At 55.1% G+C, this 23,920-nt stretch overlaps 1 protein-coding gene across 1 annotated transcript in view; it reads right to left on the reverse strand.

Annotated features, from left to right (window-relative positions):
- The window catches only part of TSPAN18 (tetraspanin 18), a 177,335-nt gene extending 168,977 nt beyond the window's left edge, over nucleotides 1-8,358 (reverse strand). Inside the window, exon 1 of the mRNA XM_076002015.1 lies at nucleotides 8,094-8,358. The gene's annotated coding sequence lies outside the window, so the exon portion shown is untranslated. The remainder of the gene's footprint in view (nucleotides 1-8,093) is intronic.
- Between the last annotated feature and the right edge of the window lie 15,562 nt (nucleotides 8,359-23,920).

Below are 23,920 nucleotides of genomic sequence, written 5' to 3' on the forward strand. Positions count from 1 at the left end.
CCGTCGTTTCAAACAATTATTTCTAGAAAACACCCTATCTCCATTTGGTTGTAATCCACGTAAGTGGGTGCTTCCGGAGCCCTGGCTGAATACCCGGCACCTTCCAGGCCTGCTGGGAGGGAGCGGAGTGGGTAACGCGACCGACAGGTGCTGAGCTGTGTTTTGATGAAGACATTTACCTCCTCCGATGCTCGTCACTAGAATATGAGCTGGTGTGAAACCCCACTGCACTGATAAGAAAACTGAAACGGAGAGTCATTTGCCAATCACCTACTAGTTGCACGATTGAATAAAAATTACTCTTCGTGTTGATTTCCTTGCTTGTAAACAGAGCAATGACACTACCCATCTGCTCTGGGTCGAACTGTGTACCCCAAGAAATAGGTTGACACCCTGACCCCTGCCACCTGTGACTGTGACATTCGGAACGAGGGTCTTTGCAGATGTCAGCAAGCTAAGAGGAGGCCGTGAGGGTGAGCCCTAACCCGACATGCCCGGTATCCTTACAAGGAGAGGCGAGACAGGCACACGGGGAGAATGGCATGTGTCGAGGAGGGAAGCAGGGATCGGAACGAGGCATTTATAAGCCAAGGAACCAGCAGCAGCCAGGAAGGAGCTGTCAGCGAGAGTGCAGTGCTAACACCTTGATTTCAGACTCGAGCCTCCAGAACCACGGGAATAAGCTGCTGTTGTGTTCAGCCACTCGGTTTGTGGAGCTGAGTCGCCGCGGCCCTGGGAAACCCACACGCAACCCACGGGGCCATGGAAAGCGGCCATGCCCTAAAGTCGCTGCCCACCCTGCAGAAGCCGAGGTCCGGGGGCAGGAGTGAATGAGGTGAGTCTGAGGGCCCCAAGGTGCCCGAGTCACAGAGCGCCCGGCCTGCGTGCCTGCCCGTGCTTCTCAGAGAAGCCCAGAATCAGCATGTCTCCAGCTTTGGAGAAAGGCCACTCTCTTCAGTGCCCCAGGGACAAGTGTCCACTACGCCCAGGTGGGGAATGGGCTGTCTCAGCACCCTGTCTGGAGGAGCATCCCCTTCCTAACCGTGCTCTCGTGTCCAGCTCTCCCAGCTCCTCCCCACGAGGTCCACTGAGAAGTGCCCATTGAGGAATGTGGCTAAAAACCCACAGCCCACGAGACAGTTCACTGGGCCTGCCTTGCACGAGGGGGCCCTAAATGCCAGGCACCAGGTGGCCCGGCACACTTGGCCCGCTACGGCGCACTGCAATCTGTCCCCCCAGCAGGCGAGGCAGCAACCGGGCGGGTGGGTGGGAGCCTCTCTCAGCAGCATCCCTGAGCCCCGCGGAGAGTTAGACACGAAAAGACAGGCCCAAGTCCAAGGGGGGGGAGCCAGTGACCTCCACCCAAGCGCTGGGCGTCCGAGCACCTGTGCTGGGCCCACTCCGGCGTCCCCTCGGGTGCTGCTCCCCTGCCAGGGCAGCTCTTCCTTCTTGCTCAAGTGGAGAAGGAGAGGTGCAAACACAGTGGCACCTACTACGTGCTGGGCACTTGACTAGCTTTTCCTATATTCTCACTATTTTGCAGGGGAGAACACTGAGGCAGGCTCCACGCGATGAACGAGTGCTAAGTGGAGCGGTCAGGATTCGAACCTAGGTCTGGCCATCCTGTCCCCAGAAACACAGGCCTGGAAAGCTTCATCGGGCCCTGTCTCAGTCCATCTGTGTTGCTAAGAGGAATGCCCGAGTCTGGGAGGTTTATAAGGAAGCGAGGTGCACTGGGCTCGCGGCTCTGCTGCGCACGAGCACGGCGCCAGCACCGCTCCTGGCGAGGCGGCAGGCTGCTTCCACTCACGAGGAAGGAGGAGGGCTGGCGGGTGCAGAGATCACATGGCGAGGGAGGAAGAGAGAGAACCACCGGCTCCCCTGGGAGCTAACAGTGAGGAGGGCACCAGGATCCGCCCCACGGCACAAACACCTCCCCTTAGGCCCCACCTCTTACGCTGGGGCCCAGACTGCCACAAGAGATTTGGGGAGAGATTTGGAGGACCAAACAAGCCAGACTGTAGCAGCCCCTCTCCTTCCCTCCCCAGTCCCACACGGAGACAAGGCCCGCCTGGGGCCGCATGGCTGGGAAGGGGCCGCAGGTAAGCACACATGTCCTCTGGGGACACCCCGAGCTCCAACGCACGGCAACTCCCGAAGCAGCGTGTGTGGGGCCCGCGTCCTGTGGCCCTTCTCCCTCAGCTTCCGGATAGTTCCTGCAACCTCCCTCCACCCCTCACCCCTGCCACAGACACACATAAGGTTAGGGAATGGGGGGAGGAGAAAGGAGCAGACGTGGGTTCTGAACGATCCTGGCAGAAGTTCTAGAAAAAGTTCTCAGAGCAGTGAAGTTCAGTAAGCCAGAGGGGTCGTGGGAATCCAGGCAGAAGGTCCTGCTCTGTACTCACTGGTCAGCCCTCGGCCCCTCCGGGCCTCACCTCCCTCCACAGGCAGAACGTGATCCACCCAGAAATAGTTTCTATAGACACAGTCTGTAATCTATAAAGAGCAACGCACATCAGGGATTGTCAGGAAAAGGCAGCTCCCATGCGTTAGGGACTGACAACGGACCAGGTCTAGGGCAGGAGCCCTCGACGTCTCATCTCACAATCCTCAAAGCACCCATGAGGGTGAGTGTCAACGCAGAGAGTCAGTGCTCACGTTCCCACAGCAGCTACCTTGCACCCCAGCCTCCCTTGCGGCTGGTCCGGGGCCAGGTGGCAGCTCTGAACAATGCACCGGAGCTGAAGCGACGTGTGTCACCTGCTGGCTGAAGCAACTGAGTGTGGCTTTCCCCTCTCCCCTCCCCCGTGTGCCCACTGTGGATGCCACTTGCTCCAGAAGGGGCAGCTACACAGGTGGTGGGGGTCGCCATCAGCCTGGGTCCCTCCGTAACCACGTGGAGCCCAGACCGCTTAGATAAGTCACGTGAGTGGGAACCAACCCTGTTGTGTTAATTAAGCCACTGAGATTTTGGAGTGCTCCGCTCCAGTAGCTAATGTCACTTAGCATAATGGTGTTATTGTTGCTATTATTCTGATTTTCACAGATAAGAAAAGCAGGCCACACTGCCAATAAATGGCAGAAACAGGATTCAAATTCAGATGGGTGACTCCAACATGCGTCCTCGTTCCATTACAACCACTGTTGCTTAATAAGATCATTCCCCTTGGCAAGCAGCCGTGTCCCCAAAAACTCTTCCTCCTCACTGTACCCCAGATGGCTGAGGAATTCATGTAGGATGAAAACAGGGAATCTCACAAGGTGCTCTGAGCCTGGAAGATGATCAAAAGCAGAGAGGAGGGAGCCTGACCGAATCTAAGAGATATCTTTCCTGGGGCCCTGGGGCTCACAGGAGGTTTTGATGCAACAGGAAATATCACAAAGCGGTTTGGTGCACAGGACGGAGAATCACATCAACCTGAAATCAAATCCCATTCGTACTGCCTTCCTCTCCAGTCTACAAAACGGGGCCAAGATCTGAACCATCCTGGTGGGGGGAGACCAGGATGCAGCATTGTCTAGCTGCTAGCCAATGGCGAGCATTCCCCAAACATCTGTCCCCACAATGCCCTGATGACACCTCTGGATGGCCCAGAGCAACAGCCTTGCTGGACCAGCATGAGGAGGACACGCAGCCTGGCCTGGCCCCTAGCAAGTGGCCAGAGGAGGCTGCCCTAGCCAGGACAGCCTGTAAAGCCCAAAGCCTGGGACCGCAGACCTGGCCCGGCCCATGTCCCTGCAGCAGACCAAGGGCAGACCACAAAAAGGGATGCGGGGCCAGCCGGACATAAAGCAACACAACGGAGGAACCAGCTTATTTATTTGAAAGTCGAAAGTGTCTTCTAAGAACACAGGCTCTTATTTGGGTGAATCTGAGAGAGGTTGATCAGCTTAAACTCATTATCTGCACATATGGTCTTCGTACCATGGTTGGGGTGGGAAACAAAGGGTGGAAGGAAAGGATGGGCAAATACTAGCTGATGAAATATCATCCCTCAACTGCCGGAAACCAGGATATTTGCAGTGACGTCAAATTGGGCTCCTTGCCACGGGGACGAGGCTACCATGAGAATAATCACAGGGCTCAGGAGGACTCCCTCGATGAGGAGAGGAGGAAAAGAACCAAAAGAGCAACTTATTCTACCCCCAAAGCAGATTTGTACACACACACACACACACACACACGCACCATGCCCCAGGATACTGGGAAGGGTCAAAGTTGATCTCTCCCATTTTATAATAGTAATGACAATGACAATGCTGGACATTTACTCAGCACTCACTATGTGCCAGGCACTCTGCTAAATGTTTTGCAAGTTTTATCTCACTGACTAGCCACAACAATCTTATGGGGTATTACTAGTCCCACTTTGTAGAACAGCAAACTGAGGCACCAGAGCTTGAACGGCGTAAGGTAACACCACTGATATAGAAGATAAAGCCGACATTCAAGCCCAAGCAGTTTAACCTCCATGCATGGCTGCCTCTAAAGAAACAGGGAAACTGAGGTTCAGAGAGAGGCAGTGACTCAGCTGAGGTCACACTGCTCCATTTGTTACAGAATCGGGAGGAGAAAGCAAGTCTCCTAACTCCTAGTTCAGCGACCATTCCACTCCATCCTGCTGCCTTCCAGTACGTACACGCCCGCCCACGACCAGCGAGCGTGTTTTTGCTCATCTGCAAGTTGTTCAATTCACCAGTTAAACCAGCGGTCCTGGGTGCAGACAGGGGCAGGGGCTGGATCTTGAGACAGCAAGCGCCGGATGAAAGACCTGCTCTGGCAGCCGCAAACGCTGGGCTCGTCATCACACGTTCCCTCTCTTTTAAAAAGTGTTTCATGATCTGCACCCACTCCCTCAGACGGAGCACTGACGTGGGTCCAAGGTGCCAGCCTGGGTGGCAGGAGGAGCCCAAGCTGGCACGCTTGCTCCACGGCATCAGGTGGCAGAAATGCCTGATCAACGGGCGTCATCTGCTCTGGGGGCCCAAAGTGCCGGTTTCCAAGCCCCCCCCCCTTTGCTGCGTCCCAGCTGAGCATGAACAAATGTTCCTGATTTTCCTTCTCTGTGGCTGATGAAATAGGCCAGAAGAGCAGCCCTCTGGAAGGGGAGGGGTCCCTAAAATGTGCAGCCCAGAAACTGACAATGGCTCCTCCCAGGGAGGAGTGGGGCGTGAGCTTGCAGACCGCCATGGGACCCCCAGCAGGAACTGGTCAACGACGTCACCCTCGCTACCCAAAACTGCTGACCACACAAGCCAAAGGACGACAAAAGCTGGCTTCTAATCCGCTGGGTTCACCCAGGCAGGACTCTGCTGTGCCAGGTTGGGTGGGGAAAGGCAAGAATTGGAGAGAAGGATGCCCAGGACGGAAGGCAGAGCCCACAGGCTGCCTGGCCCCAAACGGGCAGGCTCCCCTAACTCTACATTGCAAGGCCCCCAGAATCTCCCTGGCCAACACCCTCATTTACAGCCTGGGACAGCTGTTCCAGTGGGAAAGTGACCGGCCCAAGGCCACACTGATGATCCAGAGGAGCTAGATCTCTAATCTGCCATTCTCCCTTTTCCCGGCCCTCCTCCCCCAAATCCCTGCCACAGTCCCTTGCCTGGATGCCCTCCAAACCTGCTCCTGCCCGGCGCCCTGTTCCCCAACCCGCCCACCCCTGGCCCATCACAACCTCATTCAGTAACTCAGGCTGCTACTTCCAGGCTGATGTGGAATCTTCTAAAGGACGGCGTCCTAAGCCCAACCCCAGTTTACCTTCTGCTTCTAGACAGTGTCCTGGAGCTTTTATCAATGTGCTACCATTGTGGCCTCAGGCTGGGTAAACACTTCACATACATTAGCCCTTTGAATGGATGTGGGAGAAGGGTAGACAAGGAAACAGAGCACCCAAGACTAGAAACTTAGCTTGGCCAGAGGTCCCAGAGTTTGCCTGGGAGAAGTCTATGTACGGTAAGCTAAGTCCGAACACAGACATCAGCAGTCCTCAAGGGCCTCAATCCCCTCTTCAATTTAAGACAGGTGGGGTGTGGGTGGGGGGCAGGGGAGGGCAGAACACAGGAGCTGCAGGCCGTCTGGGGGTCCCGCGCAGGTTCCAGGGCAGGGCTGCTCCTAGCAGCCTTCCCTCAGCAGAAAAACAAGAGCCACTGAAAGTAAAACAAAACAAAAAACTCCCTTTTGTTTTCTGGCCCCCTGGAATGTCTTAAAGAGGATTCCAGAGACAAGAGGCTTCTCCACCCTTCCTTTCTCTCCTCTCTCCTCCTCTTCCTCCTCTATTCAAAACAGAGACCATGCAGATCTTCCTCCGGGCAACTCTGTCCCAGAGCATTTCAGTAGCACCCAACAAAACACTTGGCGGCTACGCTGAACTCGGGAGCCTCCCCTCTCTGAGGGAGCACCCCCTGTCCACCACCTTTGTGGGGACTCCGAGGGCCCCGGAGCAGGAGGGGCCGTCCAGGGAGCAGGCGTTGCTACCCAGGGGAAAGATGAAAACTTCCACTGGCCACTCCTCGGCCACTGCACCTTCTCTGATGCGCCCATTCGCACTCACCCGGTGTGGGGAGGGGGGAAGGAACGAGAGAGAAAGATGAGGCAGCAGTCCCTCCCGTGTCCCTTCCACATCCCACAGCCCCACATGTGCCAACGATGACACTCGTCACAGATGCCAGCAGCTGTCCATAGGCTTCGCAAGACACAGACACACAGACTCAACACACAGGGCCCTGAGGCCAGACAACAGGGACACAGAGCAGGCTCCCACCAGTAACTGTGAAACGACCCGTGACTGTGGCCGGAGGACCCCAGACCCAGGAGGCGGGGTGGGGGCTCTCCTTGGCTGCTGAGAAGTTTAACACTTACACTTGGACTGCTCAAGTCTTTAAGGGCCCCCCATGCCCCACCCCTGCCTCCCAGTTGCTCTGTACCCATGGATGCCAGTGGACATACCCCCCCATCCCGCCCACCCAGCTAGGGGTTTGGCCAGACCCAGGGAACAAAGGTACAACTTTTACAAAAAGGGGGCATTTTGCAGTTTGAGTTTCAGCAACTCCAAGAAACCTCGGAAAGTTCATTCTTCAACCCACCCTCTCTACACCCTTTCGCTGACAGTGTAAAGTTTCTTTTGCTTTTGTTTTCGGGGGCGGGGGTGAATGTCCTATTCACCCACTCAACGCGCCAGCCCCCAGGACAAACCACCTCCTGACTGCCGAGCTTTCCGGCACACAGCCCCTCGCGCGCACTTGACCCTCTCCTCCAGGCCGGCCGCGGCTCCTCCGGGCGGCCCCGCGCGGGCCGGCACGTCTGCGGGCCGCGACTCCGCACCGGGCGCAGGGGTCTCGGGAGAGCCGGACTCGCCTTCCCGCGGGCGCGCGGGCCGGGCAGGGCGCCCCCTGGCGGGAGCCCGCTCACCCTGCTCCAGCCGGGACCCGGCGCCGGCGCCGGCGCGAACCCACCCGAGAAGAGCGACCCTCCAAGCGGACTCCCGCCGCATCCCTAATCTGGACATGCCCGAGCTGCCGATCCGCCCACCAGCCTAGGGAGTCTCGCTTCTCCGAACCGCACGCGCCTTGCAGCAGATAAGGGGGCCTGGAGGAAAGCGTGGCGCCCCGCCCCGCCGCCCGGGACCCAGAAGGCGGCCCGCCCTCAGTGCCGGTGCCGACCCACCGATCCTCCTGGCCGGCTCCCCGCTCCTAGTCCCCAGTCCTACCTATCCTCCTACAGGGTGGCCGGCGCGCACCCCCGCCCTCCGGGCGCAGCCGTGGCCGCAACCCCGGACCTTGCAACCACACCTGCCACTCCCGCCTTTCTCCGGAAGCCCCCGCTCGCCCACCCAGAGCGCTCGGCGCCCACGGCACGGCACCTGCCCCGCGCGAAGGCCCCTGCCCTCGCGGACCCGGGACAGGGATGGGGGTGGGCCGCCCCCCCGCCCCCCATGCTAGCTCGAGTAGAACTTGGGTTCCTGGGCTTCCCCGGGACCGTCCCGGGACCCCCGCTGCACCCCACTCCCCCAGCGTGCGCACAGCCCCCGGGGCAGCGCGCGCGGGGTCGGGTCCCGGGCGCAGCGGGGGCGCGGGGGCGCGCGGCGCCCTACCTTCCCGCGGCGGCGGCCGGACCCCGCGCCAACTCCCGCCGGCGGCCGCGGGGGAAACTTTCCCGGGCGGAGAGGCGCGCTCGCAACTTGCTCGGCGCCGGCTGCCTTCCCGGCGGCGGGTCCGGGGACCGGCGGCGCGAGGCGGCGGCGGAGCTCCGGGCTCGGGCCGGGGCCGGGACTCGGGCGCGGGCGGCCTCGCGCGGCTCCGCCGTGGATCGCTCGGCGCTGCGTCCGCCCCGCAGCCTGGAGCCCCCGAGACGCCGGCGGCAGCTGCAGCCGCGCGCCGCCCGCCGGCCCCACCTCCCGCCGCCGCTCCGGCCCTCCCCTCCCCGCCCCGCCCCGCCCCGCCCCCTCCCAAACCGCCTCCCCGCCTGGCTCCTGTCGCCGCCGCCGCCGCCGCTGCCGTGGCGGCGGTGTAGGCACGTCTCCTCCCGCGGCTGCCCCACGCCACCGCCCGGCCCCGGCCTCCGCCTTCAGTCTGGCTCTGGGGGCCCCGGGCCACGCTCGGCCCGGCTCCCCTCCTCCACCCGCGGCCGCCTCCCCGCCCTGTTCAAGCACCCTGGCTGCGTCTGCACTGGAGGACCGGTTGGGGGAGTGGGGAGAGTGTCACGCCGGACCGAGAGCATTCGTTCCCAGGGAACTTTCACGCGGCCCCCACGGCCAGACCGCAGGGCTCTGGGTGGGCGGGATGATCCTCCGTCCAGACCTCGCCCGCGCGTCCGGCTGCCCCGGGAGTACCTGTTGGATGCCGGGCGTGCACCTCCTTTGACTTGCAGACCACCGACCGAGGGGGCTGGGGGCTCCATGGGGGGGGGCCTGAGTCCAGATCCGACGCAAAGGACTTGATTGCCAGGGGCCGGACCTGTGTCTCTCACCTCCGGACTGGGGGTTGGGGGCGGGAGGTCGGGGTGGGGGTTATCTTTTCATCTCTGTATTACTGCCGAAGCCGCACGCCCCTCCCCAGCCCCAGACCCCTTCACTGAGCGGTAGAGCAGCTACCTGGCCCCTCCCCAGACAAAACGGACCCGCAAGCAGATCAAAGGGACAGCCTGTGTGAAAGTGCTTGGTTACTTCGAGATGACAGGGGCTCCAGCTGCCCACTCCTCTATCCTTGACCACTCTGTTTTGAGTCCCAGCTCTGCAGTTTCCACACCCAGTCCCTCTGGGCCGTGGACATTCAAGCACACATGAGCTCTGCAGGAGGCCCCCTTGGCCAACTGATTCTCACTAAGGAGTGAGTGACTGATAGGAGTTGAACCTACTCCTGTCTTGGACATGAATGTTGGTAACGTCAGGCCACAGGACAGAGTTTTGAGGGGCAGGAAGTGGCTGCCTTTCCTTACCGCATTCCAGGAAATGGATACGTCCCTCTAAGGACTTCTGGGATGTCTGGCCCTTTCAACCACTTTACCGCCTCACCCGGGCCAGTAGAGCAGGCATGTGGCTGGGAGCAAAAGCCCTGGATCCACGGCTTCTAAATGGACCCCGAGTGAGCAATGATTCACTCAAAGGGAGAAAAATCTCTAACAGAAAAATTTCTATAAACGGAGGACAAGGACAGCTCCACATTCACCCCTTCTGCTGCCAAAACAGGGTTGGGGGTAGAGGCGGACCCTTCTGGCTGGGAACCCCAGGGGGTTCCCTGCTCTTGTGCCATGCTGCCCTGGGTGGGCCTCCTTGGATGCAGGGAGCCACATACATGTAAAGAGGAAACATGGTTAGCCTAGAATAGGGGTGCTGGGGCTCAGGAGGTGGAGGCCAGAGACAGGAGGGTTAGAGCCTCTGAGGGTCTGGGGGTGGGCAGGGGGCAGGAGGGAGTGGGGAGAGAGTGCAGCGTGGCCCCACAGCTCAGACACCCAGCTGGGGCCGCAACTCCAGTTCCAAGTCCCCGTTTCCCGGACCTCAGCCCCTCTCCTGCCTGCACGGAGAGTCTGGCCCTCCCCGTGCACCAGCGAGGGCCATCTGCTTAATAGCTGTCTTTAAATCAGCTCTTACTTTGTTATCTCTGCTTTACTCAAATGTGCTTGTTTTTAAAAAGATATGTTATATCATTACCATAAATGGAGAACCAGCATCACATTACTATAAATAGAAGGTAACCATAAAAATAAATACAATGAAAATAAAACGGTGTTATTAAATGCTAACAACGTATCTTTAACCACAAGAATAATAATAAAAAATATTCTAACAAGATACTGCTGCCTGAGGAAGGTGCTGAGCCTGAGGCCCCACTGTAGCTTGAAAAAGGAGATTAGCAAGGGGCATAGTTGCAATACACTTGTGGTCTGGAGGGTCGAAAGAGAACTGGAGGGGGACCTGCCCCACTCCTGGCGTGGTCAGTCGGGGTATTGGGAGCCCCAGGATGAATAACCTTAAATCTCCTAGAAGATCTCAGATGCCACACAATTGGGAAACTCAGTTCTATGTATAATAGGCAAAAAAAAAAACAACCTTTTGTCAAAAGTTAGGAACTCTGAGAGTGAGTCCTGGACAGGATAGAGCCGATCCAGCGTGGCCTCCCTGTCACAAGGTAATATCGGGACACGTGCTCCTTTCTCTGGCCTCAGTGCTTCCACCTCTAAAATGGGGCTTGGACAAATGGCCTGTAGAACCCATTTGGCTATTTCACAAAAGCCAGAAAAGAACCAAGCTTGTGGCTTATCAGGAAACCAAGAAGATGAAAGCTCCACCAAGGAGCAGGGGTGGAGAGGGCAGAGTCTGGGAAGGGGAGAGAGCGTGGGGGGGAGAGAAGGAGGCGGGAAGGCCAGAGCTGACTGATTGGAGTCTAGGTTGGCATAAACCCAGGAGTAGCCTGGCCCAGAAGGTTCTAGGAAGATTCCGGAAGGAGCCTAGTGAAGAATTCATTGTAATCCAACTACTTCATTTTACGGAAGGGAAAACTGAGCAAGAGACGTAGACTGGGTCTTCGTCATGGTTAAGAGCTGGGCGTTAAACCCAGACCTCCCGACTCCCAGGCCAGGGCCCTTCCAACTCCTCCTGCAGTTGGGGGTCTCGTAGAAACAGTTCTGAAAATACTTAACTTTTTTTCCTCCAAAGGGCTTTTAGACTTCATTTTTTCCCAGCACCTGGGGAAAAAAAGTTGAATTGGCCTAAAAGCCTCAGACTCACCAGAGTGCGGGCAGTGCTGGGCCACCCAGGTCCTGGGCTCCAGTCACCGGGCACAGCACACCCGGGGTGAGCACTGGCACATAAACGGCATCACAGGAGCGCCGACACAGAGCAAAGGGCCCTAAACCAGGAGTCCACAGACCCAAGCTCCAGTCTTGGATATCTCGGTGATTCCCGTCTCTCTGGGCCTCAGTGTTCCCATCTGTAAAATGAGGCAGTTGGATAAGATCAGCGGGTTTCAGACTGGGCTGGTAGGTCCTGCTGCCAGTTGTCTTAAGGACAGTGGGAGAAGAAGAGAAAGCTCCCTTCCAGCTTTAGCCAGAAACGGCTTTTTTCTTTTTCATTTGTTTTGCGTGGTGCGGTGTCTCTCATAAGATTTCAAGGAGAAAGTATCCTTCATTTAAAAGGAGTTTGACATCACTGGGAGGGTTGACCTCTGGCTCCGGACATTTGTGATGTTGTGGCTGATGAGGCCGTGAGCTCCTCAAGGTCTGGGGCCCTGCCTTGCTCCTCTCTGGGTCTCCAGGTCCTGGTGCAGGGCTGGCACTCGGCGGGATTTTGCACACCCCTTCCTAACTGTGCCACCTTGAACCAGCCTCTCACGCAATTCTAAACCGCGGATCATAACGGTAACTGTGGCATTGAGTGGCTGTGTGGGTCGCCTGGAAAGCTCCTGGGAGGGGAATCAGCGCTCAGGACAGGTGAGCCGGATGCATGAACGGCTGGATAAATGACACTAGACGTAGACAGGGCAGATTCTCTTACTGGAGGCAGGTTGACCTTCCAACCTAGTTTTTCCAACGCAGTCTGCATTTTAAATGTTTAATCATTGCCTTCCTGATTTTTTTCTGAATTGTCTCCTTTTATATGTAATTTGCAATCATTTCCAAAAAGTGACAGTTCATTAAATGTGCAACTGAGAGTGATTAAATTTGTTTATCTTTGCAATGAAATAAATTCACAAATCCTAGGAACATCCTTTGGGGGTTTGAAGGATATTGTCTTGACCCTTGAGGGCCTGGACCAGTTCAGAGATCCCTCCCCTTTCTCTCTTTTGCTCCCTCCAGCAAAACACCCGCAGGCCATGGGCAGCCCCTAGGAGTGTTTTCAGCAGGAGGCCCAAGGGCCGGCCTGCCTGCTCCTCCCCCACCCCCAGGAATGCCGCTGGCTGGGAGCTGGAAGGAAGGGATGGGATGGTGTTCATTCACACACACACACACACACACACACACACACGCACACACACGCACACGCACACACACCCTGCAGGAAAAGAGGTAGTGTCTGGACGGCTCTGCTAGGAGGGGCCTAGGGTCAAGCTTCTTCTAGATGCTTTGTGGATAGGCTTCCCAGAAAGTCATTCCCTGGGAATAACAAGGGAAAAGCTGGGTAAGGAGACTGCTGATCCTGCATCCTCCACCTTCATTTTCTTAATGAACTGATTATTAAATAGTACAATGCTATCATAATAACTACAATTTGTGCAGTGTTTGCCTGAGTAGAAGCTCAGGTTGTGAGGTTAAATAGGCCCAGGTTCAAAGCCTGCCTTCTTCCTTCACCCGCTCTGCAGCTTTGGGCAGGTTGCTTTGCCTCTCTGTGTGTTAGACTGCTCATATTTAACGTGAGGGAAGGCAGGCACCGCGCTAAGGCCTTTAGCGGCCTACGAGCTCACTCAATCCTCCAAACAACTCCATAAGGTAGGGATGGTGAGGAAGCCCATTTTACAGAGGGGAAAACTTAGAGAAACCTGCCAAAGTTGCCCAGCAAAGAAAGAACTGGGATTCAAACCTTTCTCCTTTTACTTCCATGAGGACCATGTGCTCATGAGACAGAGAGAAAGTGGTGGGCAGGGAGGAGGTCAGGCGGCCTGGGGTCAGTCCTGGCATGGAACTTTCTGACTGTGTGGCCTTGGCCTAGTGGCCTAACTTCTCTGAGCCTTCTTTCTCATCTATACAGGGAGAGATTAACACCAACCCCACAGAGTTATTGTAAACACTGAAGGAGATGACTTCTGCACAGGGCTCTGAAAACCAGAAAGCATGCGACAAACGTAAGACTTTTTAAAATCACCATCATCACCCATGCAGAGCTGCTGAGATTCCAGGTTTGGGACTCAGGGTCTCACAGGGGCACCTGGTACAATTTAGCCATGCAACAAATATTTGTGAAGGTGCGATTTGGGGCCAGGAACTGGCTCTGTACCTGGGCACCCAAGTCTGAGTAAGGACAAAGGCTGCATATGGTCCTTGGCACAATCAGAAAACCTGTTCCTTTCAGACTCATCTTGTGCCACAGCGCTCCCATTTTACAGCCAGAAACACTGCAGTGACGCTGTGTTAACCACACCCACCAGCAAGCTGACGTCAGAGTTTACCGGAGCTTGAGTTCTGCTCCCCTAATTAACTGTTCTTTGGGCTGAAACTGCTCTGCAAGCCTCACTTGCTCGCAGACACCCTCTTCCCTCTGTGAACTATCAGCCCCCGACCCTAGAGCCTCTCACACCCACCCCTCTGCACTCTGATGCAGACTCCTGGGGAAGGGATGGAAAGGCGAGTCCATGGTATCAGTCAGCCGGGATCCCGGGCAGTGTCCAGGAGGTCCCGCCGGGAGACTCTCCAGGTGGGTGCATGGCCAAGGGCCCTCCTGCACCTGAGCAGCAGATACCTGCTCGGGGTTGCTAACAATCCCACCGTGATGATTCAGATCAAATTTCTTGCAGTATCAGAATTTCTTGCAGCTCTCAGACTCCAGGGCTAGATTAGATCTGGGCTGAAATCTCAGCCCCACTGTGACCCTGTGCAATTTGCTAACCCTCCTTGAAGCCCAGTTTCTTCCTCTGCAAAGTAGGGGTAACTACTGCCCCTTAGGGCTTTGGAATTTTCACTGAAACACGCGGAAAGTTCTTACCCAGGGCACAGTAAGTACTGAAGACTATTATACCCATTTTCCTCACAGACCAAGTCACATTGATACACAAAGCACATATTGAGAGCCTACTGCATGCTTAGTGAGAGGCAAAGCTACAAAAGCCACAAATTAAGAACTTTATTGGGCTCTTACTGAATACCAGGCACTTCATTAAACATGGTACCTCCATTTATTCCTCCGAATGATCCTGTGAGGAGGGGTCTATTATTGTCCCCATTTCATAGTAGGGAAAATTGAGGCTCAGGAAGATTAAGTTACCTGTCCAAGATCTCCTAGCTGGTGAGTGGCAGAGCTGGAATTTGAGCCCAGGCAACCATACTCCAGAGCCTGGGTTCTGTATCCTGACTCATACTACTTCATGTCTATTATCCCTTCTTTTCTTCCTGATAACCCCGTGGCTATTAGGACTGCCCCCATTTCACAGATGAGCAAAGTGAGGTTCAGAGAGGTGGGGTGACTCACCAAGCAATCCAGGGACAGAACCAGAAAGAACCCCAGATGTTCTGACTGCAGTGGCCATGAGTTTTGAAACAAAGGGCAGGTGACTGGCCTATGAGTCCCCTTTGGCCAACAAGGGCTGCCTGCTTTGAAGCTAAGTGCCCCCATCGGAGTCACGCAGGGTGCGCAGGCCACTGAGCGTGTGCTGAGCGTGGTGATGGGAAGGCCAGCCCACCTCCTGGGTGCTGACTTTGATGTCTGCTTCATTTCAGCAGAACTGAGGAAGGCATCTCCAGGCTCAAGGACAGATCTGCACCCAGCTGTCACAATGACAGGGCGTGTCAGCACAGGCTACTGGGGTGGGACGGACCCCCCTTAGGGCCTGTTACCTGGGTAGAACAGGCTGCCTCTAGCACCCTCGCTCTCTCCAACCTCCCTCCCCTTCCCTCTCCAGTTAGGAGTTTGAATCATGTCCCTCCCAAAAGATGCGGAAGTCCTAACGCCCAGTACTGTGAATGGTGTCTTATTTGGAAATAGGGTCTCTGCAGATGATCAAGTTAAGATGAGGCACTAACCCAACATGACTATATCCTATCAAAAGAGGAAATTTGGGCTGGGTGTGCTGGCTCACTCCTGTAATCCCAGCACTTTGGGAGGCTGGGGCAGGAGGATCACTTGAGGCTAGGAGTTCAAGACCAGCCTGGGCAACATAGCAAGACTCCATCTCTATAAAAAAAAAATAATAAAAATAGCCAGTCATGGTGGTGCTCACCTGTAGTCCCAGCTACTCAGGTGACTGAGGTGGGAGGATCACTTGAGCCCAGGAGCTCACGGTTGCAGTGAGCTACGTTAGCTTCACTGCACTCCAGCCTGGGCAACAGAGAGAGACCCTGACTCAAAAAAAGGTGAGGCAGACCGGAGAATGTGGGCACAGACAGAGACAGACGCAGAGGGCAGATGATGCAAAGATACACAGGGGACAAGGCCATGTAACGACAGAGGCAGAGACTAGACCGAGGCCACTGCAAGCCAAGGAACGCCGAGGCTTGCTGGCCACCATCAGAGGCTAGCGAGGGGCCAGGAAGGATTCTTCCCAGAGTCTCTAAGGGACCATGGCCCGGCTGACACCTCGATTTCAGACTTTCCAGCCTTCAGAGCTGCGAGGCCAGAACTTTCTGTTCTTCCAAACCATCCAGTTGTGGTACTCGGTCATGGCAGCCCCAGCAAACTAATACACTCCCTCCCTCCACACCCCGCTTGGCTCCCATATTCCAAACATGCACTGCAAGGTGACAAGGCTCAAAGCAAATGACCCCAGGCCACGCTCTCACTGACCAGTGTGCTCTGCCCCGCCTGTCTCTGGAGCGGCTGCAGGAAGGGGCTGGGCTCCAGCGTTCTCCACTCCCTTGGGAACGGCTTCCTCTGCTAAAACCACAGAGCACTTGCTGCATGCCAGGTGCTCTTCTAAGCAATTTCTCAATACTATCTCTCCTCATTTTACAGATGGGGAAACCGAGGCACAGAATGGCAAAAGCATTAGGCAGACACCACCTAGCTAAGTGGCAGAGCTGGGATTCGGGCTCTGGCAATCTGACTGCAGGATCCAAGCTCTTAACCACTTTATCTTGCTGCCTCTGATAACTTTATCCTGTTACGTCAGCTTCCCTGTCTGTTAAATGAAAACAACGTACAGACCCGAAGGAAGAAAACCAAGCCCTCTTACACGCCCCGGGATCCTGGAGCCCATCACGGAGCCCGCAGAGCTGCAGAGATGGAAGGGACTGTGGCGGTAGCCAGCCCTCCGCTTGAGAGCGAGGGCATGAGAGGTGGCATATGTCCACGCTCGTGCCTGTGTGTGCTGGTACACTTCCGTTCCGCTTAATGGCATCTTTTTTCAGAGTGAGGCTGATTCACTTACTCAAATTAATGTTCACATCGTGCCTGACTCATTTAATGGGAACAGTTAGCTCATGTGTCAATATGTGACCCTCAAGACCCTTTCACCAAAAAAACATGGAGAGTATCTTGTTCTCGAGCTAACGAGAGTTGGACAATGATCAGCTTTTATTTGACTTTCCCTGTTTTTCAGAGCGATGCCTGCTGACCTCCGTCTGGCATTCTGACAAGAGGATGGGCGAGCGCCTATGCAGGAAGACGGAATAAGGACTCCCGGAAGAGAGGAATGGAAGAGCACTTTTCAGTTTATCAAAAGTGATTTTACCCCACCGGCTTTCTTTGCAGATGAGGAACCTCACACGTCAGAGCGGATCAGTGGCTTGGCCAAGTTCACCCACTGATTGACAAAAGGGCCAGGGCTAAAGCCCATGAGTCCAGATGTCCACTGGTCTCCTTCTAGATTTCCTTCCTCCCAGGTTTTTCTCTGTCTCTGCTACTGTCTGCCTGATTCTTTGCTTTTTATTCCAAATACGTAAACTTCTAATAAACCTAGAGACAGGCTTATGCCTGATGATTCTCAGTTACAGAGGAGCCAGAGCCAATTATAAGGCGGATAGACGTCCCCATGTGCAGGTTTTAGAAATGCTTCCCCAGCATAAACAGCTTAACTCCATAAAGCTCCCCGAGAATGTTTGCTTAGTGGCTTCATGTTTTTAAGAGGCTGACCTTTGCTACGGGCCTTGGGTCTGTTCCGATGATTGCAACATAGACCGAGGCGGCTCGCCTCCTAGCGTGGGTAGACCAGCCACTTTGGAACAGCCTGACCTGGTGTTTAATTCACAGTGCTTGGCACTTGGTAGGGGCTCAATAAATATCTAGTGAATGAAAGAATGAATCAAATAATCAATGCATATTAGCTTTAGCAAAACAGAATTAGTAGGTTAAATCCTCTAAAGGGAAAAAAATCAAATAGCATTTCCTCCCTGGACAAAACGATCTTGTTTTTTTCTTTGATTATCTGTGCCACTGAGCACAGCATGATCAGAGACACCAGGCCACATTCTGGGGTACATTCTGAGCCCTCATATTTGAGGTTTCATTCGTCCATCTAGCATTTTAGAGTACTTCCCGTGTGCCAGCAACTATGCCAGGTAAACACCGGGTTTACCGGTGAATCCAAGGGATGCGGCCCCTGTTTAATGGGGCTCTCGGATCCTGGTGGAGACGCTCTGCTTTGGGATTTAGCAGACGCGAGGCTGCCCTGTGAAGGACCCCCAGGAACCCCAGCTTTCACTCTCGGGCACAGGAGTCAAAGGGCAAAGAAGCCAGTTCAGGTTGTGCAGGGGCCGGGGAAGCACCTGGGCTTAGGTTTGGTTGCAGAAGTGGCCCCGGTCACGCCTCGTGCTCCAAGGCAGGGAAAGACCCCCGAGGAGCACCTATGGGAATAGTGGGTGGCTCTCACCTCGCCTGAGGGGCCGGGCCGAGGAGAGCAACAGCACTTTATAAGAGACAAAAACCTGCCGAACAATCCGTACTTCTTATAGGCCGGGACCACTGCCCCTAAAACAAACAGGCTAAGGAGAACTCAAGGGAACAGTTTGTTGAGCTCTAAGAGGGCCCCGTGGAGCCTCGGGGACACCCAACGCCAGCAGGCAGCGGGAGGAGGGCCCCACACTGGACGTCAGCAGGTCCGATTCTAGTTCCAACTGTGCGGGTGGCCTGGACCAGGCACTGCCCCTCCTCAGTTGTCCAGGTTGGGCGACATGAGTCACGAGTCCCCTCTAGTGCCGACGGGTATCTCTCTCCAACTTCTCTCGTCCTTGTCTTTGTCCCTGCCTGTCTTCCTCCCGTGCAGGGCCTCCTTGACGCCTGGGCTGTGCTGCGTGGTTGTCAGTCGTGCCTTCTCGGCCTCAAAAGTATCTTGGTTCGGATGACAGATTCTACGGCTGCCTTTCCCACCCACCCAGCTTCTCTCGTCCCCCTCTCCCACTTTCTCCTGGGGACCTGCCCAGCCTCAGAAGTGATGTTGGAGGACGGGCAGATCCAGGTCATCTGCCCTGGGTCGAGTCTCCTCCAAGGAGCTGCCACCTTCTCCTTAACTTTAAGCAGCTTGTCCCATGACAGGCCTAAGAAATAGGGCCCGAAGCACCTCTCTCAATGGCGGGAAAGAGCCAGTTTTCTAGGGAGCCATTGGCTAAGGTAAGCACAGAAGACTCAGCCATTCCCAAGTCTGGAAAGGAACCCCAGGTGTCACGCTTGGGCTCAGAAATCAAAGGGCGAAGACACCAGCGTGGGCGGTGCAGGGGCCCAGGCAGGCCCGGGCTTAGTTTGGATGGCTCATGAAGACAGCTCAGGTCTGTCTGCACACCTGGCCACCTGTGGCTTGCTGGAGTCCTTGGTCCGGGCCCTCTCTCTCTGCCATCTGTAGTGGGGTTCCCGAATACCGGGCATTCCCCACGAGCATCTCCAACTCCATGCATGCCTCTGAGAAGCAGAGCGGACTATCCATCTAGAGGATAGGCCTGTCTTTGTCCCTGTCACTTCTCAGAGTAAAAGCTGAAGTCCTGACAATGACCTACCAGGCTCAGACCGATCCATCTGCCAACCCCTGCCTTAGGTCATCTTCTCTTCTGCCACCCTGCTTATTCTGCTCCAGCCAGACTGGCCCGTGGCCATTCCTCTGACACCAACATGCCAGACATGTCCCTGCCCCAGGGCCCTTGTACTTGCTGTTCCCTGTCCAGAACGTTCTTCCACCAGATGGCTACATGACCTTCCCATAGATGTCACCTTTGCGGCCAGGATTACCCTGGCCACCCCATTTAAAATTTTAATCCTAGTACCCCTTATCTTGTCCTTTTTTTCATAGCACTTGTATCTTCTAGGATTCTGTATTATATACTTATTTATTAGATTAGAAGGAAAGGGATCATTGTTTCGTTCACTGCTGAAATTCCCAGCTAAAGAGTTTGGGCTTTATGAGGAGTTCTGGAGAGTGGGATTTTTAAGCAGGATAGTGAACTCATTTTTTCATTCAAAGAACAAACATTTTTTATATGTTTACTATGGGTTAGGCCTTATTTTGTGTCCTGGGACCTGTGTTTGAAGATCACTCCTAGCAGATACAAAAGGTGCCTGGCTCAAATCCCGACTCCCAGGAGAGGTTCTGTGGTTGTCCGTTAATGAAACGAATCAATGCACAAATGGTTCTCGATCCTTTACCCAGCAGTCCAGCCATGAAACTTCGAGACATTGAATGGAAGCTCAGACCCCCGTTCCTCTGGGGACCTGCTTCTCTGGCAAAGAGAGAGACCCATTGGGGCCTGGGTAGTCTTTTGAAGATTATCCACTGATGAAGCCACAGGCGGGAAACACAGTGATGAGAGCCCCCAGGAGTGAGGTCCCAGGCAGAGGAAGAAGCCACCTCTCCAGGGGAGAGGGTGGGCCACCATCACTAAGTCAAGCCCCCGTGGTCCCCTCGGACTGCTCACTGGCTTTAGTACTCCTGGGGCAAGGAGGCAGGCTTGCCCCTGGTTCCCGGTATTATAGTCCCCAGTATGGCAAAGGAAAAGAGCAGAAAGGACAGGCAAGCTTGGCTGGCCAGTGTTCATGGGAGGGTCTGTTTGTGGGAGGGGTTTAGCCACGTCTGTGATTTGCTTTCTTCACATGTTTTCTCACACCTGTCCTTTTGCTTCCATTTCTCTAATTCGGCCCACATTGACAGAAGCCTGTCAGAGACACCCGGGGACACAGAGAAGCTCTGGTTAGTGAATCAGCTGGGCAGGCACACATGTATTGAGCACCTACTGTATACAGGATGCCATGCTGGAAGTCATGCCACAGGGCAACTTGGTAGGACAACGCTGATGACAAGTGTTAGGACATACTACCAGCCAGGTGCGTTGCTCCAGGTTGTGTATGAACTCATTTAGTCCTCATGACAGCTTTTACCAGGCAGGCCCTACACTTACACCCCACGTCACAGAAGAGGAAGAGTGGCATCAACAGGAGGGCTGCCATCTAAGGGACAGTGCCCTCAACCATGGCCGTGTGATAGGACAGGAGGATGGTGTGCAGGGGAGGGGTGCGAGGGTGATGGGGGTGTATGTCTGCCTGCACGTAATTCAAGCAGGGACTTTTCGTGGGCCATGTATGTGATGACTTAAAAATGTGTTTTCAAATTGTTCGGCACTCCTCCCTTTTAAAGGTAGAGCCAAATTCCTGTCCCCTTGAGTGTGGGCTGGACTTAGTGATACGTTTGTAATGCATAGAATGTGGCCAAAGTGACAGTGAGTGACTTCTGGGACTAGATCATGAAAGGCATTTTGGCTTTGTCCCTGCTCTCTCTCTCGGATGACTCACTCTGGGGAAGCCAGTTGCCATGGTGAGAGGACCCTGTGGTGAGGAACTGAGGCCCCCAGCTAACAGCCAGGGGAGGGAGCCACCATGGGGACAGATCCTCCAGCCCCAGCCAGGCCTTTGCACGCAGCTTTAGCCCCGCTGGCATCCTGACCACAACCTCATGAGAGACCCCAAGCTAAACAACCTAGACAGACGTCATGACTTCCTGACCCACAAAACTGCAGGAGATGTTTTATGCCACTAACGTTAGGGATGATTCGTATTTCAACAATGGACCCACCTTAGAGAAAGAGGCTTCTGGGGCCTTGGAGTGAGGAGATCAGAGAGGGAGGCTCCGTGGAGGTCAGGTGGAGGCCAGTAGTGACTTGGAAATAAAGGGGGGACGATGATTGAGATGACTGGGAGTTGAGCTGCACATGCATTTACTGGGGTTATCATCACCACTGGCCCATGCAGTGGGCATTGTTCAGCATCCCCCACTTAAAGATGAGGAGACTGAGGTTCAGAGGAGTTAAATGAGCTCCCCGAGGGTGCAAAGCCTGTGCTGGAGGTAGACTGAGCCCACGCCTGTGTCCTCAGCCATTGCACTGCCTTCGGACAGAATCCGGGAATCTAGGAAGGGATAAGGGTGAGGAACACGAGTGAGGACACAGTGGGCTGGTGACAGCCTGTGTTGGGGAAAGGAAGAGCAGATGTGCCAGAGAGCTGGGGGGCTTGGAAGTCCACCTGGGGCCTGACAAAGGCCTCCTGTCCTCTGGGTGCTTATGATGGGGCCAGGGCCACCTTCACATGATGCTAAGTAGCCCCAGGAACTGGGTGACTCAAGTTCAAAATGCAGTTCTATTCTGCAGACTCAACAATGGCAAATTTCATGGGGTAAAGCTACGCTGCTGTAACAAAGAGACCCCAAAATACAGTGACATAATATGGGATGTATTTTTCCCTCATGTAACAGTTCCCAGGTTGTCAGGCCCCAGGTTGCTCTTCCACTGAAGTCATTGACATTTCTACCTGCTTGAGATTGGGTTCCTGGCATGGCCAGGCTCCAGGTTCTAGCCAGTGGGAGTCGGGCAGGAGCGTGGTAAAGGCCCACCCAGTGTCTTAAGGCCAGGTCTGCAGTAGCATGCGTGACTCTCACCCTATTGGCCAGAACTCTCTCACTGGCCACGCCCAGGTGCAGAGGTTGATGGGAAATGTAGTCTGCTGGGCAAGCATGTGCATGCCCTGCAGCTGTATTACTACAGAAAAAGAGGAGAGGGGCCTTGGTGAACCACCAGTAACCTCTGAAACAGAGAAGTATCGGATATGATTTGAACCAACAGACATGATATTGCAAGCTTAATCCTGACTGCCCCCTTTTTAACCCTTTTAAATGCAGCGGACATCTCTGAGAACCTTTGGAATGCTGAAGACCCCCTCTCCAGAAAAATATACATAGACATAGTTTTGCATATAGTTTCAGAGGCTTTAGAAAGCCTTTAGGATCCATGGACTTCAAGATAAGAATCTTTAGTTTAGGAATTGGTTATAAATTCATTACCATTGAATCTTGATCTGAGCTTCCTGGCAGCCAAGGCAAAAGGAGATACTGGGTTCTATAGATCTCATTTGTCTTCAGGGGAAAAAACAAGTTATTCAGTTCTTTGAAAGAGAAATTTTTTTCCTGGAGCCATCAGAATTTACCTCTTGGCTGCAAAGCAGTAGCTCTTATTTTTTCACTAAGCAGGAGCTGCAGGTTGCCTGGGAATCCCAGCCTGCATAGATGGCAATACCTCCTTGAGATATAAAACACTGCCAGCTTCCTTCCCCAACAATAGACCGTTACCTGCCCAGGTGTAAATGCAGCTCATAGTTTGGAGGCAAGTTGCTAAACACATGCAAGGAACATACGGAGGGAGGACCCAGGAAGGGTGGCCGCCACCAGGAAACACTTCCAGCAGCCAACCTGCTGTGGCTGCTGCTGTCCCTCTGGGTCCCCACCAAACAGCCCGGGCACATGATTTCTGGGCACAGTGTTGCTCTGATGGGACACCTGGCCTGGCCACTGTCCTGGGAAGACAAGGGGCTGAGCCCTGGTGACCCTTTGTAGGGCAGACTGGGGTTGTCTCTGGGTCCTTTACCCGGCAGAGGGCTCAAGACCTCATGAAGGTAGGGCTGGGAGCCTGCCACGGAGGCCTGGCTGGCGTCCTCTGCCGAGCTGATCATCCTTCTGCCTCCATCTCCTCCCTCCGCTTTCCTGATGGTCTCTCTACACCTGACTCTTTCTCCTTTTCTTCATTTCACTTCTGGTTGTTCTCACTCCGGTCTGTGTTTTTGCTTTTGTGGCTACCATTCTCTCTGCACACCCCTCCCTGACCCGGGTGATTCTGCTTCTCTGCCCCCTCTCTCCTCCCTGCCCTCCCTCTGCACCTGCCCCTCCTTCTCTCTGCCTCGCCTCTTTCCCTCTCATTCTCCACCTCCACCAGCATTTCTCCTTCTGTCTGTCTCCTTCCCTCTGTCCGGGTGTCTGTCACCTGTGTTCCTTTCTGTCTTCTGCCAGCACTCCTTCTCTACGCAGTCCCTGACTGTCCTCCCCTCCTGCTTTCTCCATCTAGTATCCTCCCCCCTTTCTTTCTCTCTCTCCCACCCCCGTACCTCTCTCTCTCCTGCCCTCTGTGTTTGGCCTCTGCCTCTTTTATCAGAGTTGGTCTCTCTCTGTACCTCTCACTCTTCTTTCTTTCCTGGTTCTCAGAGAAGGGGGCTGGGCCCGGAGCACCCTGCTCTGTTGGAAACACAAGGACAGTTAACAGCCCAGAGCGCTGATGCTGTGCATTACGGATCCCCCTTTCCCAGAGCTAGCTCACTCCTGGCCTCTGGGACACCCCCCATCTTTCCTGTCCCCCACACTGACGAACACTTAGAGTGGCTCCTGAGCCCAGCCCGGCCTGCGGGCCTCTCTGTGGGCCTGGCTCCCTTCTTCTCCTGGCCCTCCCATCCTGGTTGCCATGGTTACCGTGGCTCTCAGAGGCCACAGGGAATGGCTGGTGCTGGTGGCTTGGACCAACCGCACCTGTCTGCCCCCATCCCTGTGC

This window comes from Microcebus murinus, chromosome 4 (assembly GCF_040939455.1).
Source record: "Microcebus murinus isolate Inina chromosome 4, M.murinus_Inina_mat1.0, whole genome shotgun sequence".
Taxonomy (NCBI): domain Eukaryota; kingdom Metazoa; phylum Chordata; class Mammalia; order Primates; family Cheirogaleidae; genus Microcebus; species Microcebus murinus.